This window comes from Neomonachus schauinslandi, chromosome 9, assembly GCF_002201575.2.
Source record: "Neomonachus schauinslandi chromosome 9, ASM220157v2, whole genome shotgun sequence".
Lineage (NCBI taxonomy): Eukaryota > Metazoa > Chordata > Mammalia > Carnivora > Phocidae > Neomonachus > Neomonachus schauinslandi.
Window position 1 is genome coordinate 43,779,375 of NC_058411.1, and position 22,019 is coordinate 43,801,393.

Consider the following 22,019-nt stretch of genomic DNA (forward strand, 5'->3'; position numbering starts at 1 on the left):
CCCCCCCCCCCCCCCCCCCCCCCCCCCCCCCGCTCATGCCCACGCCTCAGGGCATCCTCTGAAATCCAGTCTTTGCCTAGAATCAATCCTGCATCATCTGGAAAGGGAAGAGAGTTTAAACATTCTTTGTTGCAGATTGGTATTTTTAGCACTTTTAGAAAAGATTAGACTGTTTTTCATGTAACTCATTTCTCATAATATTAGCACTTGTGTTTTAAGAGCACGGAGCGGGGAGCTATTGTTAGAGAAGACAGGATCAGAATAAAGTGGCTGAGTTATAAGCTATATTGCTCATTCTTTTCTTTAGCTGAAAATATCTCCTCAATGTCTACTTTCCAATTAGCAGCTCCCCAAATATTCCTGCTCCAAAGGACTGTAGATATAGAAGAATCACCAAAAACCAATTTTAAATATTTGACCTTCCATCCCAGTCTCCAAGAATGATGAGAAACTGGCTCATCTGTGTTTCCAGAAAGTCCTACCAGTCGGTCAGACACAAAATTCAAACCCGAGTCAAAAACAAAATAAGTATTTGAAATATCTGTCTTCCTTGTTACCCCCACTTCTTCCTGCTGTCTATTTTTTGGCTATTTTACTACTTTTAAATTTTACATAGCACAAAGGGGAAATGTTACTTGAAAGAAGTTTGGGGGGGGCGCCTGGGTGGCTCAATTGTTGAGCGTCTGCCTTCAGCTCGGGTCATGATCCCGGGGTCCTGGGGATCCCGGGGTCCTGGGATCAAGCCCCGCATAGAGCTCCCTGCTCAGCGGGGTGTCTGCTTCTCCCTCTGTCCCTCCCCCTGCTTGTGCTCTCTCTCTCCCCTCTCTCTCTCCAATAAATAAATAAAATCTTTAAAAAAAAAAGAAGAAAAAAGAAAAGAAAAATTGGGGGACAAGTTTGGATCAAGCGGAAGGTAAAATAAAAGGCTGGGATTATTCAGGGTTTCAATTTTCTATGCTTTCCCAGTAGACTGTGTGTGTGTGTGTGTATGTGCGCTTGTGTGTGTGTGTGTGCACGCATGCACGCAAGTGAATATATGTACACCACACACACACACATACACAATTACAGATGGGTAGATCAATAGAGAGATAGTATGAATGAGCGAGAATTGGCTGCAGGTCATTGGAGACTATTTAAAAAGCATTCAGATACTAGTATAAACCCCAGGGGACTAATTCTGTAGACAAAAATGCCCTTTTAACCAAACAGTTCCAACATAGGAGAGAATTTCCTCCTTCCACCACAGCCAAATATTTTACTGTGAATTAAAAGACTAATTAAAACAATATTGTGGTATTCAAGCATGCGTGGGTTATGAAGAAAAAACCTTCACTTCATGAGCAAACACTGAATCTCTGGTGGGGGTTATGCAGGAGTTGCGGAGACTTGCTTTGTTTCATTAATATTCACATATCCACTTGGTAAGAACTGTAGCTTGGAACTGTGATTTCCATTACAAAGCCCCTGAAATGCCAGGAATGAGTCATGGCATTGTGCCTGGGCACTGCGCTGATTTTCTCCATTAACCAGGCATACATACTGACAACTTCCAGGAGAAAAGCTGAATGAGTCAGTTTCAGGAATAAACCGCATTAGAATACTATGTGCGAGGAGGAGTTTAGGTAATAGGAATTGGGGCGGTTTTTTTTGTTTGTTTGTTATTGTTTTGTTCTCCTTAAATAGAAACATTCATAAAATTCATTTTTCCAAAAAGCAACAAGCATAGATCCATGCAATTATAAGGATTCTAACACGATGACCAAGTTGGTTACCCAACCACTGCACGGTGTGCTAAAACGGCCAGGATCGATAGTAGCTTTTCGAGGACAACTCCGCAGTCACTTGAACACACAGGGTGCTACCTCTGGATCATTTCCAAACATCTTCTCTTGTCCTGGCTCTCTTCTTCAGCTGTCTTCCACTAGCTGACTGTCACATAGGAATGGGAGTCACTGGGAGACAACAGGTCAGCTAAGGGAGAGGTGGGACCAGAATTCGGGCTCAGCAGCAGCAACAAACTGTATAGACAGACAGAGCTCTGGCTTTGGAGAGAAGCAGAATGCATTCTGCAGGGCTCCAGACTGTGGGGACCCTTGCATTCTGTCGTGTTCCCTGGTGCCGTTCTAAGAAATGGGACTCCAAATCTCTTTAGCCCTCTTCTTCCTTGAGAGTTGTTCCCGTATTCAAGAGGTAAAGGCCTAGAACATTGTCATCCTGGCCATCTATTAAAAAATACCTTATTTGAGCATATTTGGGGAAGGATGGCAAGGGGGAAATATTCAAAGTACAGCAAGCATCAATGGCTAACATCTCAGAACTTCTGATCTTATCTGAAGTTTGAAACCTGGATCATGAAATGATCTGAAAACAGCAGAATCGTGACAAATGGGAGAAATCCGAATATGCCAACTGCACTTGCAAAGCCACACTGTGAAGTTAATTAACAAGAGTGATTATATGAAGCTGGCACCCCTCTTTCCAGCACGGGCCTGCTCTGGTTCTCATTGGCTTCCCTGTCTAGGATTATACTCCGTTGCTCTACATCTTTCCTAGGACTGAGCCACGGGCTTGCTTTCTCCTTTTTTTGGATTTGGCTTCCAATGTTTAGGCACGAGTCAGCACACACAGATGAGTAGATGAACTGCGCTAATTTAAGGGAGCCCTCCCATGGAAGGATTCTCTTTTAGCCCTCTATATTTAGTAAGGTTCGTGCCTGCGCAAGACACTTACTGAAGGATTGAATTTTCTAAACCTTGTGAGTGACAGATCTCTGCCCTGAGATCTGCCTCCTAAAACGCTCCTTGCTTGTTCACTGGGGCTCTGAGGTCCCCATGGCCATGGAGCATTCAAACAGGACAATTAAGGTGACCTCATTGAGAGGACAGGGGACTAGCCTCACTTCCATAAATGCAGCGAGCACGTACCGTTTTGGGATCCAGACTGGTGAATATCCAGATCGGACAAAACTTGCTAAAACTTAATTTGACATGACAATTCTATTGAATCGCTCCCAGAAGCAATCATTCTGATTAAACTACAGGGTTCCTACATTTTACATTTAGTAACAGACTAAAGACTTTGAAGCTTCCCACTGCTGAAGCATGGATTCCCATGTTCTTACACTGTTGCTTCGTCAGACCTGATATGTGGCTAAGGAATAAGTTTCACGTCTAGCTCTCAAGCAGAAATTTCCGAAAGACTCTGTAGTTTCCTGGCTGTGAAACAAGCTGCTTTCCATGGTATGGGATTCTCTGCCTTCTTTTAAAATCTCTCTCCATCCCATTGATGTGAGTGTCATTTGGGACATGGCTACCTCAATGTTAAGGGATATGCTGCACTGTCACGATGACAAAAGTCAATGGGTTTCAGAAATTGCACTACTGGGTATTTACCCCAAAGATACAAATGTAGTGATCCAAAGGGGCACATGCACCCCAATGTTTATAGCAGCAATGTCCACAGCAGCCAAACTATGGAAAGAGCCTAGATGTCCATCAACAGATGAATGGATAAAGAAGATGTGGTGTATATATGTATATATGTATATATATATATATATATATACATATATACACACACACACACATACACACACAATGGAATATTATGCAGCCATCAAAAAATGAAATCTTGCCATTTGCAATGACGTGGATGGAATTAGAGGGTATTATGCTAAGCGAAATAAGTCAATCAGAGAAAGACAAATATCAACTGATCTCACTGATGTGGAATTTGAGAAACAAGGCAGAGGATCATAGGGGAAGAGAGGAAAAAATGAAACAAGACGAAACCAGAGAGGGAGACAAACCATAAGAGACTCTTAATCTCAGGAAACAAACTGAGGGTTGCTGGAGGGGAGGGGGGGTGGGAAGGATGGGGTGGCTGGTGATGGACACTGGGGAAGGTATGTGCTATGGTGAGTGCTGTGAATTGTGTAAGACGATGAATCACAGACCTGTACCCCCCAAACAAATAATACATTATATGTTAATTAAAAAAAACTTAAAAAAAAAAGTCAATGGGTTTCCTCCCCATGTTTTTGACATTTAAAGACATCTGCAGAAAGGTAGACTCCATCTGTGTCCTGCTGCAGAGACTAAACACCTGCACAGTAGAAACCAAGCCAGGATCCCGTTCTGTGGCAGGATGGGCCTTCAGAGAACAGAATCAATTATCCTCTGCTTTCTCTTTTGTTTCTCAAATTCCTGGGCAGGCTGAAGAGGTCAAGTTTTAAACAAGCTGCTGTTGCGTTCTTACTTCTTTAGAGAACCTCATGCAGAAATTTATATCCAAAAGCAACATAAAGGAGCAGCAAAGCTCCTGTCCTTCTCTCCCTAAAAATGGAATAAATTTACTTGGCAGCATCTTTGCTTCCACTGAATATATTTACTTCTTAAATGAGACAAACCTCTTGCCAGGCTTCTCACCCACTCTGCAGGGACATAGGCCTCCTTTGCATAACCTCTTCTTCCCTTGGAAAAGAATGAGAACGCTATGCTTTAATCTTTTGGCATTTCTTGCTGGATGCAAGTAGGATACTAAAATGGATTTAGGTCCCAGGAAGGAGAAGTGAATGAATCTTCTTCATTCCCTTCCCCCTTTAATTCTGTGTGCCCCAGCATGGTGTTTTTACGACTCACAGAGTAGGCTGCATGCTCAGCTAGAGGCGTCAGAGACTTGAAAGCAGGGAAGAGTGGCCTCCAAAGCTAAGGTCTGAAAAAGAAACCAATCCAGATCCATGGGCTGAGGTTTGAAGTTTAAGACTAATGGCCGTGACTGTTTACACAGACAGAAGACAGTTATTTAAGGGTGAAATGTGATCTACCTTTAGCTCAGCCAAAATGATGATCCAAGAGAAGTGTAATGCTATGTCTTCTTAGACTCAGCTGCCGAAGGGTCCTGCAGAGCAGCGGGGCTGGTGGGTTGGGATCTGCTGCTCCCTCCCCGGACCCAAGGCCCAGGGCCCCACAGCAGAGCTTCCCCCCAATGATGCTAGGCGTCCTGACAGCAGGTGGGGATCCAGTGGACTTCCAGAATGTTCCTTCCCAGCAGACAGAGGGGGTAAATGAAACCGGTCCAAACCTCAAGTGCTACAAGGAGCAAGCAGCCTGCTTTGCTGACACTGTCCCAAAACCCATGGTTCTAGAACAAGGAAGCCATTATTTCTCCCCTGGTCTGGAGAGAGCTGGTTGCCTGTATTGTTTTCCAGCTCCGGAAGTACCAAATAAGGATGACTTTTGGTTCAAGGTAGGAGCCATGACTGTTTATATGACCTCACTCTTTCTTACATAATACATTAAACAGGCCCTTTAGGCCTAAGTTTAAAAGCTAAATTCTGCCTCTGGACAAAAATGTGCCATTTCCATTGAAGTTGGTGTGACCTGGCTGTCAGACAGCTGATGGCAAACTTCACTCTTCAGCAAGGATGTGACGGATAAGTAATAGTTTCCAAGACTGGAATATAACGCTTTAATAAAGAGACATTGGAGGAGTATGGAAAAAATGCCTTTAAAGCCCAAATCAAAACAAATACTTCCCATCATTTAGGAATGTGCTTGTGGACCTTCCTAGCTTACAAGGTAACCCTTGAGAGAGGGCCCAGGCACCTGTCTGAAGATCATTCAAGATCTCTTTGGGTGAGCCTCCACTGCAAGAGAAATGCAGCCTGGACCAGAAGATCCCACTTCCAGTGGTTGACGTGCTGGTGTCTCCTTCCCGGTCACTTGGTGGGGAGATGCATAGTGAGCTCTAGAGCAACAGATTACATTAGAGTTGCACTTTATCATTTCCCTGTTCCCACGCTACACACAGACATTCTATGTAATTGATCTTGATTTGGTACCTATATAGATTTATTGTATACTACTTTGTTCCACAATGAGTTTTATTTTTTAAAAAGATTTTACTTATTTATTTGAGAGAGAGAGAGAGGGAACGAGTGGAGGAGGGACAGAGGGAGAGGGACAAGAAGACTCCCCGCTGAGCAGGGAGCCTGATGCAGGGCTTGATCCCAGGACCCTGATACCATGTCTTGAACCGAAGTCAGACACTTAACCAACTGAGCCACCCGGGCGCCCCATTCCACAACAAATTTTAAATGACTTCCACAGGGTCTTAGGAACGGCCCCACATCCCCATAACAGTTAAAAACCATGAATTTAACTTAAGAACTTGAAAACAATATTACTCCCTCAAAATAACTTAGATGATTATTTTAAAAATTGAAGATAGCATTTACACAGCTAAAGTCAAAAGTAAATCAAACCTGAGGCATTCGAACCCTCCAATTTTCATTTAAAGACAAATTCCAAGAGAAGAGGTCATCCTCTCGGGGGCCCTGTTGAACATTATGCAGCCCTTTCCGAAATCCTACAGAATCCTGCTCTAGGAGCATAGAAGAGGAGGCAGAGGACAACACATTCCTGATCCTGACAAAGCCTGACATCTATAGATCACCGAAAACAAAGTCTCCTAAGGTCAGCTTTAATCATCCCCACCTCCCTACCACGCTAACACAGAAAGTAAAGATGACCGCACGCGTCCCAAGGCTCAAAAGAAATAAAACGACACACAAAAACAAAAACAAAAGGGCTGACTCTACCCTGAAGAAAAAAAATCTGTACTCTAAAAAGGAAGCAGTGGATGGGGGTAATGGGGTGACATTTCCTGCCACCCTCCCCCACCATGCCTCTGCACCTCCCCTCTCTTCGCTCCATGGTTTCGCTTCCTACTCGGGCTCTGCTGCCCATCTTCCCTGAGGTATCAGTTCAGGCCCATGTGTTGAGCCTTGTTAATCCAAGTTTCGACTTCATGCCTGCTGGCATCTGGTTCATTGCCATGTTCACTGCAACTGAAATGTAGAGACCTACACTGAGACACGTTCAGATTCTGGCTTTGCACGCACCGACTATGGAACTCTAGAAGACTGATTTCATTTCACATTTTCAGTAAAGTCTAAGGTTCCTGGCCTGCCACTCAGGAGCATCCATAGTCTCAACTCAAGCTGCCTTTCCCCCTCTCTCACCTTCTCCAACTCTGTACCTCAGAGCAGACTCTGCCTTGGCTCATGTTACTCCTCCGCCTAGAAAGAATATTTCTGCCCACCTTTGCTTGGAGGGTAAATCCATACCTGTTCTAAGCACTTCACACAACTCACTTTATCCTTACAACAACCCTGAGAGGTAGATACTATTATTATACCCATTTTAAAGATGAGGAAGCAGAGGCACAGAGATGTGACCCAGCCTGATCAAGTAGCCCAAACAAGGAAGTAGCAAGGCCAAGGTTTGAACCTAATGGCCCAACCCTCAAATCTGTGATCCTAATGATGACTAAGCTGCCTCTTTCATAAAACCTGCATGTCCCAACTCCAGCTAAAATTTTGCTCTTCACTTAAACTCCACAGCCCTTTAGTAACGTCTTTCCTATGGTCCTACCATTTTCTACCTAACTTCCTGGATGTTTATGGGCATTTCCTCTTTCCGGGGAGATGGTAAGCTTCTTAAGGACAGAATCCATGTGGGATTCAACTCTGGCCCCTAGGGCTCACCTCTGCGCCCTGCACCTGCACAGTGGGTACCTGTCAATATTTGTGGGCGGAAGGAAGCAAGCAAGGAAGGAAGAAGGTACCCACTCAGCAAGGGATCCCAGTTGGAGTGAGGAAGCACTCCATTCTTTGTTTTCATCCCTATGGAGTCGCACATTTTATATTTTCCTTTGTTTTTGGAGCACGTGCAGCTGCTCTGGTAAGGAAAGCAGGTTGCCTGGAAGGTTAAAGCTGTGTCCTATGTGCATGGGAAGCAACAGGGGTCAAGTTCCCTTGGCTCTTCATATACAAGAACGTGGTTTTGATACAAGAGCTACTTGGAGAGGCAGTAGTAATGGCAGTGAGGACAACAGCAGAAATAACAAGGAAAACCACTAGCCGTGGTTGCACACCAGTGCCAGGCACTTCACATCCAGTGTCTGCAATCCTTTCAATAACCCTGTACGTTAGGCCTTGTCATCCTTAGTCCACAGATGGGAACTGAGATTTGGAAAAGCGAATTCTTCTGGTCAGGGTCACAAGCTGGTAAAATATAGCACGGAAGCATGAACGCAGATCTGCGTCCTTCAGGGTCGGTTTGGGCTCCGTCCACTATAGCAGCAATGCCTACAGTCCCCCAGGAGCTAAGAAGAGCAAGCTACCTGGTCCATTCATTCTTTACTTCCTGGACTCTCTCTTTGGTTTCGTCTTTTAGGTGAAAAATTACCCTTGCACACACCCAGTGCTTCCAAGAAACCAGATGAACAGTAACCTACTTTCACATTGCTCAGAGAGTTCTTAATTACTAGGAACAGACAGGACCATGGTCATAAAAAATGTACCACAAGATATCCAAGAGGGTGGTACAGATGCGGGAGGGGGGGCAAGGGATGGGGCCAGACAGATTTGCTTGGAGTCAAAGAGGCAGAGAGAGAACCAAATGTTCTGCTTAGAAGAAAGATAAATCACTTTTCATTAACCTATAAAGTTGTCTTAGTTGCGCCACAACAACCAGTTGATGCGTTCACAACATCGCCACAAAAACGTTTTAGTGGTCTTGGGTGTAAATAATGGTTTTACACAGGAAGAGCAATGCTTTTCACCCTGCAGGGGTGGGGGGGGGAAGAAGGGAATCCCTCAAAATGCAGCACGCACTTAAACATGATTCAGCTGTGATTCATCAAAGCTGGAGTAGTATTCTGTTCACTCTAGGATTCTGGGTGCAAAGTGTTCTCTCAATGCTGGCAAAATCATCTTCCCATGCTCCTGAATGATAGGCCACTTCCGTTAACATGCTCTAAAGTTCACAGTACGTTTAAGATAGATTCTTCTGTGTGTAAGGCAGAGTGGTGCTAGCGTGAGCAGAAATACTAATAGCTACTGGGAGCCTGGTTAAAAACCAACCACATTAACAGTCATGCTTCTAAAGATAAAAGCCCCCATTCAATATTCTTTATCAGCTTGATTTAGCCAAACTTGACACATTTGCTACTCATTTCTAGTCGTGGTGATTTCAAGTCTGTGACTGTTCCCTTGAAGGCAGCCTTCCATGGAAAGCACTTGCTCTGGAGAGAGCATCTGGGGAGGGAGCGTCTGGGGAGAGAGTCCCTTGCTAAGGGACTCCAGGTGGAGGGCATGTGAGCTATTTAACAGTCCCCCGGCTAATCCTCCTATAGCAACTAGAATATAAGGCAGGCAATCTGGGTGCCATGTGTTCAAGGAGTTTCACAGCAATCAATTTCTAACAAATTTCTAGCAAATCCAGGCGGTAGGGACAAACTCCGTAGTCCGGCCATAGCTCTGATGTATGGTGCTCCTTCTCAACGGAAATTAAAAGAAGACAAAACATGGCAGCCTAATCTAAATGTCCTCTGCTCTGTTGTCTTGGGCACTGATCTGAGGCTCGTCCTTCTTTCTGTATCTTTCCCTGTCTGTCCGTCCCTTCATGACCCTGCAGCAGAACACGGTAGAAGAAGAGCACAGGCTCAGGAGCCAGACTCCTTCTGTTCAAGTCCTGACTCTGTCACTTACCAGCTCTGTGACCTTGGGCAAGTCACTTAGCCTCTCTTGCCTCGGTCTTCTCACCTATAAAATGGGGCTGAGAATAATAGGACCTATTTCGTAGGGATTTTTTTTTTTTAAGTAGGCTCCACGCCCAGCGTGCAGCCCAGCACAAGACTTGAACTCAAGACCCTAAGATCAAGACCTGAGCTGAGATGAAGAGTCGGACGCTTAACCTACTGAGCCACCCAGGCACCCTCTAGGGATTTAAAGGGAGTAAACTAGAAAGGGATTAAGGTAAAACAAAAGGGCCATATAAAGGTTAGCTATTACTATTTTTTCCCCTTCCTATCTTCTTCCCTTTGCTTTCTTTCAATAAACACTTACTGAATGTCCCCTAGATACAAGTCTCTACATAGGATGCTATGTAAACTTAGAATATAGACAGGGTAGAGTCCTTGTCCTCCAAGGAAGGACAGAAGGTAAAATGCTGTAGGAGAAAAAGATCACCAGTCTGGGATTTGGGGAATGGGGCTCTGGCCCCAGCACCATCACTAGCTTCTCTGTGGTTTCCTCACCTGTAAGCCCAAGATACTTCTAGGGATGTTGACAACAGAAAGCAATAGTACCCAGCCAGGCCCCACACACCATGCCATCTGAGTGATGACACCATCAGTACCACAACTCAGAGGGGAGAGAAAGGGTCTCTAGCCGGGCCAGTCACGGAGGGCTTCATGGGCTCCGGATTCATGCGTGGTCCTGAAGGGCGGCTCGGAGGCAGGGAGATGGAATTGAGGGGAGGACGGATAATGTGCAGAGGCACAAAAGGATTCGGGAACTAGTTAACAGCATATTTTGGCGGCAGCAGAGAACGGGTTTGGGGAGAGCAGGAGGGAAAAGAGATGCGCTCAGGTTTTGGAGGCTGGTGGGCATACAACGAGGGACAGGCTCTGAGGAGAAAAGTATACCAGGACAGCGGTACGGGGGACGTCTGGTGGCGGCCTGCAGGATGGACCAGGTGCAGAGTGAACAGTTGGAAGACAACTGCGCAAGGCAGCCTTGAAGACTCAGAGGCTCGGGAGGGAGGCCCCCCCCCACGGGACAGCTGCCGGGTCTGGAGGACTCCTGTCCCCACTCTTCTCCACAGTTCTCTCAAGTTAACAAGAGGAAGACAGCAAAGTGTAAGCACGGTAAGAACTTAGTAAACATTCTCGAGAAAGCAAAATAACGCCCGTGAGAACAGTTGTGAATGAATTACTATTCACCTGGAAGTCAGTTACTGGTGAAACACATAACAGGTGACAGCAAAAGGAGGGGGCCCACGGAGACTTCGCCCAGGTCACCGGCCCTGTGAGCAGGGAAAATATGACAGAAAGAGAGCTGGTAATCCAGGAGAATGTCAGGATGTGGAGGAATGGCATGCACCTCTCCTTGACTCTCCAATCAGAATGACGGTGGGTTACTGGATGCCGTAACTGCTGTGTAGACTAGGGAGAAATTAAAGCCAATGCCTTCCCTGGACCTGGATCCCTGACCTACACTTGCGGTCCCTGAGGAAGAGAGGAGAGTTACACCCTCAGACTCTCAGCCTAAAGCCACCAATGGTACCAGTCATAGATACCACCGTATCCCATAAAAAGACAGTGTGTGTAATTGTTCCCATTTTCTTTTTTTTTTTTTAAAGATTTTATTTATTTATTCGAGAGAGAGAATGAGAGACAGAGAGCACGAGAGGGAAGAGAGTCAGAGGGAGAAGCAGACCCCCCACTGAGCAGGGAGCCCGATATGGGACTCGATCCCGGGACTCCAGGATCATAACCTGAACTGAAGGCAGTCGCTTAACCAACTGAGCCACCCAGGCGCCCGGTTTTCAAAGTGGGGAAATTGGACTGAGGTCACTTGGTGAGTTGGTAACAGGTGAACCCAGAGCCTGGGACTTTGTCATGGAGTTGAAAGCCTGGTCCCTTCCCAGATGTCTCTCAGGACTGCTTTTTTGCCCCAGTCAGCCTTCACAAACAGATCTAAAACCACAGTGCAAAATACAAGAGTGTGAAATTAGAAATAAAATAGGTGCTTCTACATTTATTTAAATCCCATTTATTTTTAATAACCACTGAGGTTAGGCTTTGCATGAAAGGTGAGAGGTTGGTTTAAATCTTGATGTATGTCTTGGTTGACTAGTAAAATATTGTCATTCTGCTCAGGTGAAGAGAAGGCCCATTGAAAAATATCACACTTATTTAGCTTTTGTTAAAACTAAGTGCACATCTCCTGGGCATTTTCTTCTGTGGTCTTAGGTACCTATGATTTGCCAGATTTTGTTTACTGGTATGTTCCCTCCCTCCCAACATGTGCGGATAGATACGTGTCTGTAGGTCTATGGCAATGAAAGGGCTAATGCTCACCCTGTCACAATCACACATAAATTCTCATCGTAAATGGGGATCATTTGTCCTCTTAGTTAAGTGTCGTTGGCAATGTTTATAAACTGAAGACATCTGGCTCAGAATGGGGGCTAAGACAATTGCAATAAAAAATAATAGTAATACAAATTGGTTAGCAGGAGAGGCTTCAGTATAAGCAAAAACAATTATGTCAATAAGCCTACCCTAATGTGGAAGTAAATGAGAATATCAGGCCATGAATCAAGAAGCTCACATAGGCACTGTTTTAATTAAATCCATGAAGCGTTGCTGTTCCTCGTACTTCCCATGGGTCCTTCCTTCCATTGATCTTGGGGGTCCCCTCTTTACCTCCATGGCCTGGAACAATGGGGTTTTCCCACAATCATCTGCTTCTCCTTATACTTCGTTCCATAGTTGGGGTGACCCCTGTCAGTCTTGCTTAGTGATGGGTGGTGAGTCTCTCATCAGACTTAATCTAAGAACCCAAAGGTCTCTCCTTTACCTGAACAACAGCAAAAGAAATTTGTCTCTTAAACTCACTCCCTGAGCTTTCGAGTTCATACCCTGCCCAGTTGTGTCCCATTCCCAGGAAAGAATATCCATCATTGCTCAAAGTAAGAACAACAAGATTTCAGGTTGAGATAGTCCCTTTCTTCCAAAAGCCTGAAATAGCAGGTGAGTGCTTCTTTCAATCTGTTCAGATTTTAGTCAGCACATTTTGGTTATTCTAGACCCAGAAAATCCTCAGAAATCAGAATTCATTATGGAGGGTCAGAGCGATGGAGATGGATGCCAGTCAACCAGGAATTAATGAGGATTGCGGAAATCCAACAAATTTCACCTGGAGATCTCTGTGGCCATCCATCTTTTCCACCATCTGCTCCAAATTTGGACCTATGCCCTGAGAGGCAAAAGACAAATGCATCCATCTTAAAAGTCCACCCAGGTGAAATGCCATTAAATTGCATTATTGTCCAGAACTGCAGAGAGAAATATTTCTTTCCTGGTTAATCTGGCAGCCATCAGTTGTTCCCCCATTAACTTGAGAGAAGCATCTGGTTTAGGTGCTAGAATAAAATACCTCACAATCTATCAAAATTAAACCCCAAAGAGCTATTACTGAAATGAAGGACGGTCTCTTTTTTGTTGGAGGTAGATAGATGCATACTTTCCCATGAAGTTCGTGTTCCGGCATACTTATCTTTGGGATCTGCATTCCCTGGATGAATAGGAACCTAATAATCATACCTGTTTTATGATTTTAAGCATTCCAGGTTAGCATAAATTAAAGCACATTCATACGGCTGTTGTTGTGAAAAACAAAAGCTACCTCATGGTAAAATATTATTCTTCCTGAGGGCTCTCAGATACCTCTTTTAGCGTGTCCGGTATCTACAGGTATTCTCAGTTTTTCCTGCACTTGTTTGTGCTCTGATATAGAGTCTAGAGAGAGCACAGAGACAGAGGAAGGTCTTTCGAAAATGTTTTTAGACCAGAGAGGACAGAAAATTGACCCACTGGATTTTAGGACACCTAAAATAAGATTTCTTTCATTATATCCTGATCTCACTTCATGAGAAATAGGTATATTCCTGAACTATCAAATGGAAGTCACATATTAATAAATTGCATCTCATTATCTCATTATTTAAAGGAATTCCCTCTCTCCTCTGTGTGTGTGTGTGTGTGTGTGTTGGGTTCATATGAACAAATAAATATTTCAAATCTTTTTTAAGCTAAAGACTATCTTTCTGGAAACAAGTACTTTGAGGGACGCCTGGGTGGCTCAGTCAGTTAAGCATCTGCCTTCGGCTCAGGTCATGATCCTGGGATCCTGGGATCGAGCCCGCATCGGGCTCCCTACTTAGTGGAGAGTCTGCTTCTCCCCTTCCCTCTGCTCCTCCCCCTGCCCCCCCCCACTCGTGCTCTCTCACTCTCACCCTCTCTCTCAAATAAATAAAATCTTTAAAAAAAAAAAGAAGCAAGTACTTTGAAATATACTCTTGTTCAACTCCGAATGCTCTCTCCCTTATTTATTTCAGAGTTCTTTGAACTAAACTACATTGGTTAGGGAGAGAAGAGAAAGAGGTAGAAAGGAAAAGAGAGCAGGTGGGAGAAAGAAAGTGAGTGCAGTCAGAGAGCTCGAGTAGACAGGTCTGCCCACAGTGTCCCCCAGTTACATGGGTCCTTGATGAGCATGATAAGGGAGATGTGTGTCTTCCTGCTCCCTCCCCAGCCTGGCTCAGCTCTCTTGTAACCTGCATAGTATAAGCACCTTGACATACTCAGTGGACATGTGTATTTTACGCAACATGCCACAGCTGCAAAAGAGATCATGACTGGTTGACACTTTGACACTCAGTCTAGAAAAACTGGTCAAAGCATGGAATCATAAAAATGATACTCTCCTTATAGATAGATAGATAGATAGATAGATAGATAGATAGATAGATGATAGATAGATAGATTCATTGATACTTATATATATTCACAGATATTTATATGTCATCCTTGTGCAGGGGCCATGCTAATCTTCTCTCTATCCTTCCAGTTTTAGTATATGTGCTGCCAAAACGAGCATTATATTCACAGATATTTAAATATAAGAGTGTACACTCATTCACAAATTTGGTACAGGAGCAATGCCTTGTCTTCCACTCTCTGGAAGTCCCAGTTTCCTGTATAAACCAGAAATCTGCTATGATTTTCAGGTTCCAGTTTCTTTAAAAAAGATAAAAAACCAAAGACAGCTGAAAAGCAATCTGAACTGCAGTTATCTTGTTTATCTTAATTTGCCCACAATTTTTGTTCATCCCGGATAAGTTTTTCCAAGACATGGTGTAGCTTCATAGAAACACCTCTCCTTTTCACACTCATGTATCACGTGTTTACATAACATTTAGTTACGTCTTAAATGGGAAAAGTACACCTGGTGTAAACAGGTTTGTGAACAAACAAGTCTCAGTTGGCTTCTGATTGCCCTGATCAGAGAAGTGGGAGAGGCCACGAGAGAGTAGCTGCCTCGCCTGCCCCCTGCCGCCCGGGCGCACAGGCATCTGGCCCGCGTGCTGGGGGACCAGGGCACGGCCTGGCTGGGAGTGGACCCAGGGAGCTTCTCTGAATCTCAGGTGAGACTCAACCAAAGAAATAGCTAACAAGCTATTCTCATGCCAGGGAGGAAAGAAACTGCCCAGGTTGGCCCTAGGGAGAAACTGTAGGTCGGTCTCTAACCTGAGGCCTTTCTAAGGCTTTGAAGGGTAATTTTGTCTGCTCGATTTTTATCTTACATACTATTGGATAAACTTCCTCATAAGATGCAGTAACACTGCTGTAAACAGAACAGAAAGAAAAAGTAGTCATGCTTTTGGCCAAACAGAGAAAAACCAAAAAGTCAGAATATATAAGTATATATAAGTATATATACAAGTATATTATAACACATGTTATAAGTATATATAGTTTAAAACATATATTATATATAAAACTATATATTTTATATTTATGTTCATATATAACATAGTATATATATAGATTTTTTTTTTAAGATTTTATTTATTTATTTATTTATTTGAGAGAGAGAAAGAAACAGCATGAGAGGGAATAGGGTCAGAGGGAGAAGCAGGCTCCCCGCCGAGCCGGGAGCCCGATGCGGGACTTGATCCCAGGACTCCGGGATCATGACCTGAGCCGAAGGCAGTCGCTTAACCAACTGAGCCGCCCAGGCGCCCTAATATAGTATATATTATATAAAAATATATATCACATACATTTATATTTATATGTAAAGTGTTACTACATATTATATATAAAGTACATATTTTTATATAATATATATTTTATATATATAATTTGACTAAAAACTTTAATCCCTAAAATTCCAGCTGGATTGAGAAATCAGCCTAGTTGCCTTGGTTCATTACTCTGGGCCAAAGTCCATTATTTTACTCATCCTGGCTGCTATCCAGGGTTTGGATAAACATATTGTGGATGAGAAGTATCTGAAGCTGAATCCCGCCTCAGTGTCAAGGAGCGCCCACCCAAATCATCCACACAGGCCAATTCCACTTCGTTGCCACTTTGCAACACTTGCAGATGTGAGGGATGGTAGATTTAAAGGGCCTTTATTTAGCTCGTGCATTTTATTTATTTATGATTTATGATTTACATCCTGCCTACTTCCACAAAAGATTTGAGGCAGCTTAGCTCTTCAGTTAAGCCCATTCTTAATCAGTTCAGTCACTTCTCCTTCATCCTGCTATGTCCAACTTCAATGGAGTAGTCTCCCCAGTGTGATCAATTACCTCGGACCCCTGTGTTCTGGGCCTTCCACTGAGCAACAAAGGCGGTGCCTTTGCAGAGTCTGTGACCTTTGGATTACTACCCCAGCAGTACAGGAAATTCTAGCAGCCCTTCCCAGGGCATCCCCTTTGGTGTCAGGACCTCTCAGGGGTGGCGCAGGGTGTGGGGACCCACAAGGCCATCAGCAGCTCCACACCCCGGGCAGAGGGAGCTGAAGAGTGGCTTCAAGGACCCTCCCTGGTCAGGATGTAGGCTGTCAATAAGCGTCCCATCTAGTAGGGGTCTCCGTCAAGATGTTCAATAATCACACAGCCTTTTGTGAGAAACACGAGAAAGAGCAAAGCCTGAATCTCAGCTACTATGGATCTCCACCCCTCCACTGCCACCTGTCAAGTCTCTAACTCAATGGAGCAAAGTATCCACAGGTGTTATTTCAATTTGCCATGATCTTTCTGGGCTGAATAGATCACCTAACTTTACTATGCTTGGTTTTTCTATCTAGACCTTAGTGATGAAAACACTGGTCACGGGCATGCTTCAAGAACCCCAGGGCGAGGGCGCCTGGGTGGCTCAGTTGGTTAAGCGACTGCCTTCGGCTCAGGTCACGATCCTGGAGTCCCGGGATCGAGTCCCGCATCGGGCTCCCTGCTCAGCAGGGGGTCTGCTTCTCCCTCTGCCCTCTTCCCTCTCGTGCTCTCTGTCTCTCATTCTCTCTCTCAAATAAATAAATAAAATCTTTAAAAAAAAAAAAAAAAAGAACCCCAGGGCGAGAACTGCCATGTGTGGCTACAGCGAAAGCCCCCGAATGTCGCTGTGCATGAGGGCCGCTCCTATCTGATGCCCTGCTCAGGCACCCAACCCCTTGCTCTCAGCTTTTCTTTGTAAGAATGGCAGCTGCTGATCTCAATGCCTACTACTCTTCCCGGATAGTGAATAAAGCACTGCATTCAATCATTTACTCTTGTAGCCTGCACCCCCGTAATTCTGCTCTCTGAGGGGAAAAATTGTATTCAGCACCTAGGACACAGCTGTCAATGTAAGAGACTGTCCTCAGACAGAGATGCCTCACACCACCTGAATATATTTTTCCATTAGTGGGCACAGATTTGCATGCATCCTACTCACTCTCCCGCCAACCTTTTCCCAACCAATAGCAGACATGTGGAAACAGCTGGTAGAGTCTTTGGGAGCGACCCCTGGCCGTGGAATAGTATGCAGCTAATGTGCATGCACAAGGAACAAATCCATGACCCACAGTAATAGACTCACTAAGGACTGAGATTAATGAACAGACAGAAGATCCAAATGGTGGTCTTGATTGGAATGGAAGCTATCTTCACAGAACAGGGAACTCTGGGCTAGATTCCCCAAGGGTCTACCTCAGTGGTCTGCTTTTATCTGCTAATCAGCACTCTGTCCCAACCACCTGACGAACCAATTACAGACTCAGAACATGCTAGACACACCAGGGGCAGGGCTTTGAACTCTTCAGGAATAAAATGACAATAAAGCAATCTATAGACTCTATTTTATGTGTCTGAAGTATAGGTATGTAAAATGTTTATTCTATAGTATTTTAATCTCATAAGTTAAGGCAAGTATATGTAGACCCTTGTCCTGGGTATAAAAATGCATATAGACCAGGCGCCTGGGTGGCTCAGTTGGTTAAGCGACTGCCTTCGGCTCAGGTCATGATCCTGGAGTCCCGGGATCGAGTCCCGCATCGGGCTCCCTGCTCGGCAGGGAGTCTGCTTCTCCCTCTGACCCTCCTCCCTCTCATGCTCTCTGTCTCTCATTCTCTCTCTCTCAAATAAATAAATAAAATAAAATAAAAAATGCATATAGACCAAAAGCGAATCATGCTTCTGTATCTATGAAGCACTGCCAAATGCTTCTCTTGTGTGGTCTCACTATGACAACCTTGCTTGACAATCGTGGTGACTGGCATGTTCTCCATCATTGGCAGATCAAGGTGTCCCCTCACGTTGCTGAGCTGCTGTCCTCCTGGGCACTTATGGGCTCCTGGGCTCCCAATCCCACAAACTCTCTAGGAACACTCCTCAGCCACAGATGGAGCTTTCTCCTGTTCTTTGCAAACAGAAGACACCTGTGGAAAAACTTGTGCTGGGGCAAATGTCCCGAGAGAGAAGTGGATGAGTGTGACAACTGCCTGGGCTTATGTCCCCAGACTATCACTTTCCAGAACAAGTTATCCAGTTTCTCAGAGGACTCTTGGTTCCCTCCATGAGTTATGAAGAAAATAAAAATAATATCTACATCCCATGTTCCTACAAGGATAAAAGGAAGGCAGGTGATTTGAGAACAGTATGGCACCATCCAAAGGAGAGTTTAGATACAGGGAAGCCTGGGAAATTAGACTGGCCAAGACCCTGGGACCAGGGGAAGGAGACTGACAAGGGACTCTAGAGTGGGCCTGGCTCCCTTCTCTACTTCCCCTTCCTGGCTCCAAGCACACCCCCTCCCCCCGGGTGATGACACTAGGCCACCTAAGCTCTGTCCCAGTGTGCTGTTATACAAGGAGCTACGGTTGTCTCAAGCAAAGTCCCAGGTAGTGACACAGCGCTGGTAGTTTCCAAAGGAAATTTTCAGAGTCCAGAGTCAGCCAGCACTCTGACAGCTGGGCTCTGTGATGGTCTGTTTGTTTTCAGGTGCTATGTTCTACCTCATGACCACTAGCTCCCATCCATCTTTCTTTCCCTAAAGCACCAAGTAGAACATGCCCAGGAAATGTCTGCGGAAGAATGAGAACAGGGACAGGGATTCATCAGTTGATTATTCATGATCCAGATAAAGTAAGGGCCATAAAAGAACCAAATGCCACCACCAAAAAATCCCCCACACAAAAAATTTTGTTAATAGCCCTGATAAGAATGGATACCCCCAGGGAAGATGGCAGGCCTCTGAGGAACTTTGAGACTGACTTCCTGACCATGACGCATCTCGAATGCCTCACAGGCCTGTGGAGATACTGATCCCCTCAGCCCTCGAGCAGCTGGGCACAGCCTGAGATAGCTGGGTGACTCCAGCATGCTGGACAAAATGTTAGCATCCTCCATGTTCCTTGTCATGTAAGGGACCCCAAAACAGCCATAGCAATGTGGAACTGCAATCCTAAATATCTCCTCTTTATAATACAGAGAGCCAGAGATAAATTGGATACTTGGTTGCCCAGTTTCATTTATTTCCTTGCCTGATTATGATATCAAGCCCTCACAAGCAGCCTATGAATGAGGCAGCCACAATTTACAGGTGCATAAACGGGACCTCCAAGAAGCCAAGGGACTTGCCCAGTGTCATCCTCCTCTAAGCACCAGCCTGGCCCAATTCTGCTCATTCTCTACCTCCTGCACAGCTTGTAAAACATAGCTAGCCAGAGGGTGTGCCTAATTCTTCAGTCTGGCTTTTCTTCTAATGAATGTAATCTTAGAAGATGTGAGAGTGGAAACCAAGAGTGAGAAGTAAGGACATTACAATGGGAAGAGGGTAGAGCAGCTTGGGGGGAATGTTGGCAAGATGGAATGAATCTCACTTGGAGGCCAAGTGGATACCACAGTGGAGAGGCCACAAATGTGCAGAGAGGTCTGGCTGCAGGCGATGGCTGGATGAGGAAGAGACTCTTGTTGGGGGGGGTAGGGTTTGACCGTCGTAGGGTCAGATGGCTACCCACCCAGAACAGGATGTCAAACAAGCTTTCGGGCATGTAAGGATGGGGGCCACCTAGAGATGGAATTTGGCAGTCATTTGCCCAGAGAAGGAGGCTGAAACTCTGGCTGGCTGAGACCCTGCAGGAGAATACAGCCCAGATCTGGAATGTGAGGGGGTCACTGAGCTTCCATGGGGAGGTCTAGGAGCTCTGTGGTCCCCGGGTAACATTTGTAATTAATTGGAGAGCTAAATAATTACACCTTCCCTTTAAGCTCCTCTTACATGTATGTCATGTGATTCAGCTAAAGAGTACTCTTGACCTCAAGGTCTCGGAACCTAACGTTGAAGTGCGCTGTAAAAGGAGTCTTCACTCTGCAGAGCCTCAGCTCCTGGGATGGGTGGGATCTCCCCACCATGCAATCTTTATCCTAGCCAGATCTACAAAATTGCCAAGTAGAACCCAAAGAGGACATTCTCACCTCCAAGAGATAGGTGGAAAGGAGCCCGGCTCTTCATTGGCTAACTTCAACCATCCTCATATGAAGTTTCCTGAGACTGTCACTTACTCCGCAAGGCTGACTGTCCTCCCGGTGCAGCTGGCCCGTAGGGAAGAGCTGGTGTTCATCTGACCTGACTGTCCCACAGTAGAGGACGGACAGTGCCTGTGCCTTAGCAGAGAACCCGGCACAACTTGACAGCAAAGTTGCAACACCCTCGGCCAAAAAACCTTGACTACCAAGCTAGAAATCATGCTTCCAGCTGACCTCTCCTCTTCTCCTCCGAAAAGCTGGCATCTCTCCGACCCCTCGACCGGCAGTGAGCAAGCAGGACTGGCAGCCCAATCACACAGTTCATTCTGGCTGCCTTGGAAAGCGAGAAAGGAGTCCAGGAGGAAAGCTGCACCTACAGGGGTGGGAACGCAGCAGCGCAGTGAGGAGAAGTCTTCCTACAAGAACATCATGATCGTGTGATGCACCGAAGGAAAGTTTTTAGCTAATTATCAGTTTCAGTTTCCCATTATAACGCAGATAGGTAGTGGGTGGACTAATTTGTTTCAGTGGCCAAGGTACCTGGAATATTTTATAATAAAGCATTTTAATGGCTAATATATGTCACTGTAAGTTTAGTGAGGAAATTGAAAAATGCTCATACTACAGGTATTAGACACAGGTATAGAGTAGATGGAATGCATGCATTCCTATAAAAGGCACCCTAAATACCTGTCAACCTGGCATTGACTTCCACTGGAAAATAGATGTTAGGTTTCTTCAGGGAATGGAGAAATGGCAAAAAAAAAAAAAATCACGTTATCTGTCACTTTGCCCTGTGGGCTTGGCAAAATAGGAGAAAGCGCATATAAAGCTAGTCCCAGAATCAGCTTTACTATAATTCTTGCTACTTATTTTAGAGGATATCTGTGCAAATATCTCAGCATCTCTTAGTCTCTCAGCAGACAGGTTCGTGCTTGACTTATCACGAGTTAGGGGGCTTCTCCCAATACTGCCAACTAAGGCAAGTCCAAGCTCAAGGGGGAAAAGCCAGGAAGGGGTGACCTACAGAAGACATGCTGGGAGGGGTCCACCGTACCAAGAACAGAAGCTCCTCCAAAGGAGCACCTTGGGGAGAAGAGCCTTGGACAGCTTCAAAGTATCTCTCAATATGTCAACAGAGAATAGTCAACCAAAGATGCGATCAGTGAAAAGCAGTCTTGACAGAGTGATGTGATATGAAAATCTATTGAAACAATGAAGGGTAAAAAGAGAAACCAAAGATTATTGGAGAGCTGAATTCTATAGGAAGGGAAGTTAAGGATACGAATCTAACCCTTTAACATCTATAATCCTGCCCATCTGATTTTTATTCATTTTCCATGTCCACCACAAAACTACCTTACTCAATAATATAAATAATAAATATTTGTTGATCATTCAGATTATACACCAAACACTCTAAGCACTTTACATGTCTCAACTCCTTATCAAAACAAATCTATGTGGCAAATTGTATTATATATCCCCATTTTACAGAAGACAACATTAAAGCACAAAGAGGTCAGGGGCGCTTGGGCCAGCTCTTGATTTTGGCTCAGGTCACGATCTTGGGGTCTTGGAATGGAGCCT

The 22,019-nt window shown here is 44.9% G+C and overlaps 1 protein-coding gene and 1 non-coding gene across 3 annotated transcripts in view; both read right to left on the reverse strand.

The window, feature by feature from the left end:
- The window catches only part of SAMD4A (sterile alpha motif domain containing 4A), a 200,229-nt gene that overhangs the window by 102,443 nt on the left and 75,767 nt on the right, over positions 1-22,019 (reverse strand). The gene's annotated exons all lie outside the window — the stretch shown is intronic.
- LOC123325765 lies at positions 14,409-14,515 on the reverse strand. Its single transcript, XR_006540623.1, has one exon. It is a non-coding gene; the product is annotated as a U6 spliceosomal RNA (small nuclear RNA).